The sequence below is a fragment of the Triticum aestivum genome, chromosome 3D (genome assembly GCF_018294505.1).
Source record: "Triticum aestivum cultivar Chinese Spring chromosome 3D, IWGSC CS RefSeq v2.1, whole genome shotgun sequence".
Taxonomy (NCBI): Eukaryota; Viridiplantae; Streptophyta; class Magnoliopsida; order Poales; family Poaceae; genus Triticum; species Triticum aestivum.
In genome coordinates, this window is record NC_057802.1 from 570,317,645 (window position 1) to 570,323,698 (window position 6,054).

Sequence of the window (6,054 nt, forward strand, 5' to 3'; positions counted from 1 at the left end):
TGACCATACCAAGAGGACCATCACATAATATGTATTTTCAATTAGAAAAATGTTTTTTTTCTTTATCAGTTTGAATGTGGCTAGTGGCTCTTACACCTGAAACACATAGAATAAAGTCTGACAATCTTCTATGGTGCGCTTTGGATTTTAGCTTGTTATGCAAATTTTACTTGTGGCAGAATATTTGATCAGTAGTTTGTGTATTAGCTAATTTTATATTTAAGCTATCATGCATGCATACAAACTGGTATGTAGATTTCTAATCGTCCCCAAAAGTTTAGAAACTAGCATCTAACAGTTTGTGCAAATCTAATAATAATAATAATAATAATAATAACCTTGATGGTGACCTGCCTTTTGTGCACGAGATTCGGTCATGTCTACTCGTGGGCAGACGGGACTAGGCAGGGCTCTCTTTGGTCCGATCTTACACATGACATGCATGTTGAATCATAATATTTCACAAAGGATCAGAGTGTAAAATCATACAAGTTTGCATGCTGGTAATAGAATTCACAGGAGATCTAGGCCCGATCCGTGGAACTTGCTTTGCAAAAGGGCGTCAAAACGATGCGCCATTTCAGGTGTCATATGGTTCATCCAGTCTCCTACACCCCCTCTCCTGAAGTAAGATTCACGAGGATACTTGGTGAACACCACAGGGCCCGCCTTGTTCACCTTGAGGCTGCTCAGCTTCTCAAAGCTGCACAGATCCACAATGTCGTCCACAACCTTGGTTTCCTCCTCGGCAGCGGAGAATGGTTGCCCAACGAACCGCGCCAGCTTTCGTACATTGTTGGCTGGGTCTTTTATCATTTCCTCGTACCTGAGGAAAAGGACCGCTGCCGAGGTCATCTCTGGTTGGCCCTCGTCGCCACTCATGGTTTTGCCGGCGTTCCAGTACCCGAGGATGTGGTCCCAGAATGGGCCGCATAGAGATCTGCCCTCGCAGGTGAGCTCGAACATGTCGTTGAATGACAGGTTTGGCCGAGGATGCCTAAGGAAGTGCCACATTGAGACTACCATGTCCTTTGGGTCCCTGATGAGTCATGAGTGACAATCAGTAAATTTTGTTCGTATCAACAGTCACCCATCATCAATAACTAACGTTAATGTTATGTATTACTATGATGAAATAACCAAACCAAATGAATAAGTAGTAGTCAAAATAGACGTCCGATACCTTTTCCTTCGAGGCTTAGAGAAACGCCAAACACGTTTCAAAAGGTATCAGATCGACGAGAGATTTGAAGTTATATAGATAGAGTATACACAATAATATATCATGCGACGCAAGCGTACGCGCGCACCTGCAGATGTAGACGATCTTGCAGTCTGGATTCTTGGTGATGGAGGCGGGCAGAGTAGAGTAGGGCATGTGCGTGGACAAGAGCCTCGGCGACGGCAGCGCGTCCAGCTTGCTCCCCCACCCGCCGGACACGATCACCTCCATGAACGGGACGCAGTCGTGCGGCGTGTGGCGGAGGAGCGGGTGGTCGGGGGCGGCGGGCGGGTGCGCCCCGCGTGCCATGGTGGCGAAGGCGAGCGCCTTGAGCCACGTGGTGCCACACTTGGGCGGGCTGGCGAGGATGACATCGCCACGACGTGGCGTGAAGCCGCCGCCGTTTTGAATCTGGACGATCCCCGGGATCCACCCTTCCATCACCCAGGTGCCCTGGTACAGGCGCTGCCCCGTCATCGGGTTGCTCGTGAGGGCGTCGCCGTCGCCGTCGCCACCGCTGTGGTCTTTCTTCGGCAGGGGCAACGGCGGGTCGTGGCGGCTGTCGACGAAGACGTCCTTGAACGCGGCTGGGCCGCCGGCGAGGGCACATGCTAGCGACATGCTTTTGCTGGAATGTTGCGCGGCTCGCGATGAAACAAATAAGATAATAGATCTGGATGTCCTAAACTTCCGGTACCATATCGGCCGGCTCGTGGCGAACGTGGTTGCCAAATTATTGGCCGACAGGAACATAAATTGCTTGCTGTCATGCATGCATGTGTGCGTTTCCTGTAGCGAGCGTAGCGACGAGTACTGCAGCTAGTGATGTCAGATTAGTCATGATAGAGCCTTGTCGTTAAGGCCATGCTCAGCTGAGTGTCCATCATATCAGCGGCTTTGTCGGCAGCTACAAGCCTACAACCACTCATCCGTGAAGACGCCGGGCAGGTGAGGTCTGGAACAACAACTTGAGCCGCACCTTGGCATCGGGACGCTGTCGACTCGACTTGGACATGGAGACTGGAGGCGGGAACATGCACCGGTCGGCTGGGACTACCTCGCCCCATGACGCTCTCTCACACGGTCACACCGGCGCGGAACTGCTGCTGGCCACGAGCAACAAAACAGCCATCTACACGCGTACACATGTACACAGGCGTCCGGGCCTTTGCACAAACGCGGCACCCCAGGCATGCACACATCCATCCCGGTGCCCGTGCACGCACACGGGACCGGCCAGCCATATGTTGGGGGCGTACGTCCGTGTTTCTTTACAACTCCCAGGCATGGCGGAAGTGTTTATGTTCTATAGTCCACTAGGAAATTCCTATTTCTAATCGAATGGCTCCCACCCCTAATTTCCATATGCAAAATCCAATCAAATCAAATAGGTATATATTTTCAAAATGATAGGTACCGTCAGTTTGGAAATGTGCAACCAAGCACGTATACTTCCAAGCGCAAAAAAAAGGTACTGTACCAACATTTTTCGAAAAGGAGATTAAAACCTCCCACCTCTGCATTAATGCGACGCACACCACCATTTTTCTTAATTATTCAGCACACTACATAGCAAGGGCAACCATGATAGATGTTGGAAATATGAGCAAATTACTACGGGATTTAATCCGAATGAACAAAAGATAAATCATGACAAAAATAGCAAAGATTAAACTAATCATGCGAACTAGCATAATAGATGAACAGACCACATCTAGGGCACATACTAGAAACATGAATTCTACCACGATCTCGAACAGGAAGGATAGAATCACATACGGTGCAACGGGAGCAGCACCGCCGGCATTGACGTTTTCGTCCATGTCGTCGAGGATGAGGTTGCCGAGGTCGGGGAAGAAGTCATCGTTCGCGAAGTCGTCGCTGTCAGCAGCCGCGCGAGTGCGCTCCCCAAAAACCTGATCGCCCCTCTCTCTTACAGGATCACGAGAGGCGGGGTTCCGGAGGCCTGCTGTCCATTCTCCCGGTGCACGCCGAAAGGAGGGATGGAGAAGACCTGCTTGGCAGTGCAATGATCTGGAACGGCGGTGAGAAACCATACGAAGCGGCAGCCGCTAGGGTAGATGTCTGCCTGACTATATAGTGCGGGCCGGGTAGGTCGTGGGAGTAAACCCCACGTCCGAGTCGTAACGATCCAAAAGAATCAGAAACGGTTTAGTAATTAACGCGTCCGTTAATTATTAATTAATGACTCATTAATTTTTTCCGAGCAGCAAAAATATAGGAGCGTCATGATGAGGCGAGGCGTGGCGAGGCGACCGAGGAGGAGGAGCACGCGTGTAGGTCTCCTCTTCTCATGCTCATACAAGTGGTAGAAGAGCTCACCTTATAAAGAGGTGCAACTCTCTCTCAACTTCCGGGGTGGGACTAAACTTTAGTCTCACTCACTCCACTCACATGTGTGCATGAATGGGCCAAGAGAATTTCAGAATTTTAGTTGGGCCTTGGGCCAAAGGCCTACTAGCAAAATTTCAACAATCCCCCACAAAGTCTCATTGGCAGAGTTCATCATTTAGTTCCAAAACATTGTTTATATACCGGTGCTTAGTCCAGATTGTGAAGTTGAACTTCCACTTAGAGTTTTATGCTACACTAGATCACAACTTGAATAGTGGACTATGCCTTGAACTACAAGTTTTCCGCGAAACTAGTTTCACACAAATTCTTGACCGATACTGGGCCGCCGCAAGGCTTCCCCGCGGGTGGAGCGTATACGTCATACTCCAGGGCCTTTCATGAATTTATTAGAGAACATACAATTCTCACAGACTTCGACGTTAACAGTCAAATTCATATAGGTGTGTTCCTCAGGAGATGCTCTGCTCTGCTTACTCAAATAAGCCACCACTAGTAGAAAAAGGGCCTATTGTCCCGGTTCGTAAGGGCCATTTGTCCCGGTTGTTGAACCGGGACTAAAGTGTCGTTACTAATGCCTTAGGCCTTTAGTCCCGGTTTTTATACAAACACGGACAGATGGGCCTCCACGTGGCCGGTGCGGCGAGCCCAAGCAGGAGGCCCTTTGGTCCCGGTTGGTGGCACCAACCGGGACCAATATAGGCATCCACGCGTCAGCATTTCGGAGGCTGGGTTTTTTTAAAGGGGGGGGGGGTTGGGGGTTTTGGGGGGTTAATTTAGGTGTTTCATATATTGTGTTAGCTAGCTAATTAATAGAGAGAAGTGTCCTCTCTTATCTCCGTGCTTGGTCGACGCTACGTACTATACGTATAGAGAGGACTAGACACGCTAGCTAGTAAGCAAATGAAGGATATAGAAGATCGTCATGAACATATGCATACAGAGAGAAGTGATATCGACCACCTCTCCTTCTCTGAGAGATTGGTCGAACAACAAGTTCTCGTATATCTATCCAACGCTACTGGCTACATATATACAATATAATTATCTCTTACAATATAATCTCCTAATTATATATGAACTGATCAGGGTCCACATGGTATTCTCCGTCTTTATCGATCACGTGGTCAAGAAAGAATGCCACCAATTCCTCTTGAATTGCTCGCATACGATCTGGTGGTAGGAGTTCATCCCGCATCCGAAATATCTAATTTGAAGATGGGGGTCAATACATATATATATGAATAAATGAAACTCAACACAAATGATGGTAATAAAATAAAATTGTGAATATTATTATTTACGCACTTCATATTGTTTGTCAGAGTAACCCCGCTCACAGGTCGTGTGGCCGATGGACTCGCAAACGAAGTATCCACTGTAATCATTCCCTTGTTCCTGCCACAACCACTTTACAAGAAATAGAGGTCAATCAAACTGATAATCAAGCATGCTAAATGGTATTGATGAAACTAGCGCTTGAATCACTAGGAGATGCGCGGAACATGCTACTATAGTACTTACTTTCGGGTGTTTAAATTGCAGTTTCTTCGGCAGTCGCGGAGTTTTTGAGGTGAATTTTTTCCAAACCCTGCCAGACAAAGAAAACAATTACTTGATATCAGGAAATGAACAAAGTTGCCGATATGGTGCGATAATGATCGATTTAACTTACTTCTCTAGAATTTCAGTCATGTCCGCATACTCCTTGGGATCTTTTCGTTTCGAGTATAAGACGGTTACTAGTCCCTGCTCAAGCTTAATCTCTAGGAGAATATAGTGGAAGTTGCGCACGCATGCATAACTCATCAATTACATTACTATAACCTCGACTAATAAGGGAAACCGAATATGCACAAGACAGTAACACTCACTTGAAGTTGTAAGGAAAGACTATTATAGCTTTGTTTTGATTTAATACAAACGATTGTAGCAACTTGGCCTCGGTATCTCTGGCCTGAAATTCAACCATATATGCATCTATGAGATTTGTGTTAATGAACCCAATATCACCGATTTGTCTTTTCTTCAATTCGGTGATCTTCAATCTGCATAATATAGTGAGGATAATTAAAAATATATGCAATGAAAGAGCTGACCTATATATAGAGACTTAATAACAGAAGTAGTACTACTTACAGACAGTAGCAAGTGACCGTTAATTTATCGAGGGCCTTTTGATTGAAAAACTAGAAGAACTCCTCAAATGGAACATTCAACAGATCAATTCCAACGAGGTCATGCTCCTCTTTAACTCTTAGCGTCAAAATATTCGTCCCTCCAGACTCTCTGTAGGTTTTCATGTACCAATCATGGAATCTTCGCATCATCGTTGTTAGAGATCTTTCATCTTTGACGAGAGGCTTCCCGTACTCGTATTTGTGTTCGTCCATCTCCAAGAAATCATAATGTACATCGTCAGACAGGTAATCTCCAAGATTGTTTATAACCGGGCACCA

The 6,054-nt window shown here is 46.7% G+C and overlaps 1 pseudogene; it reads right to left on the minus strand.

The window, feature by feature from the left end:
* Window positions 1-427: 427 nt before the first annotated feature.
* LOC123080569 (cytosolic sulfotransferase 5-like) lies at window positions 428-5,290 on the minus strand (annotated as a pseudogene).
* Between the last annotated feature and the right edge of the window lie 764 nt (window positions 5,291-6,054).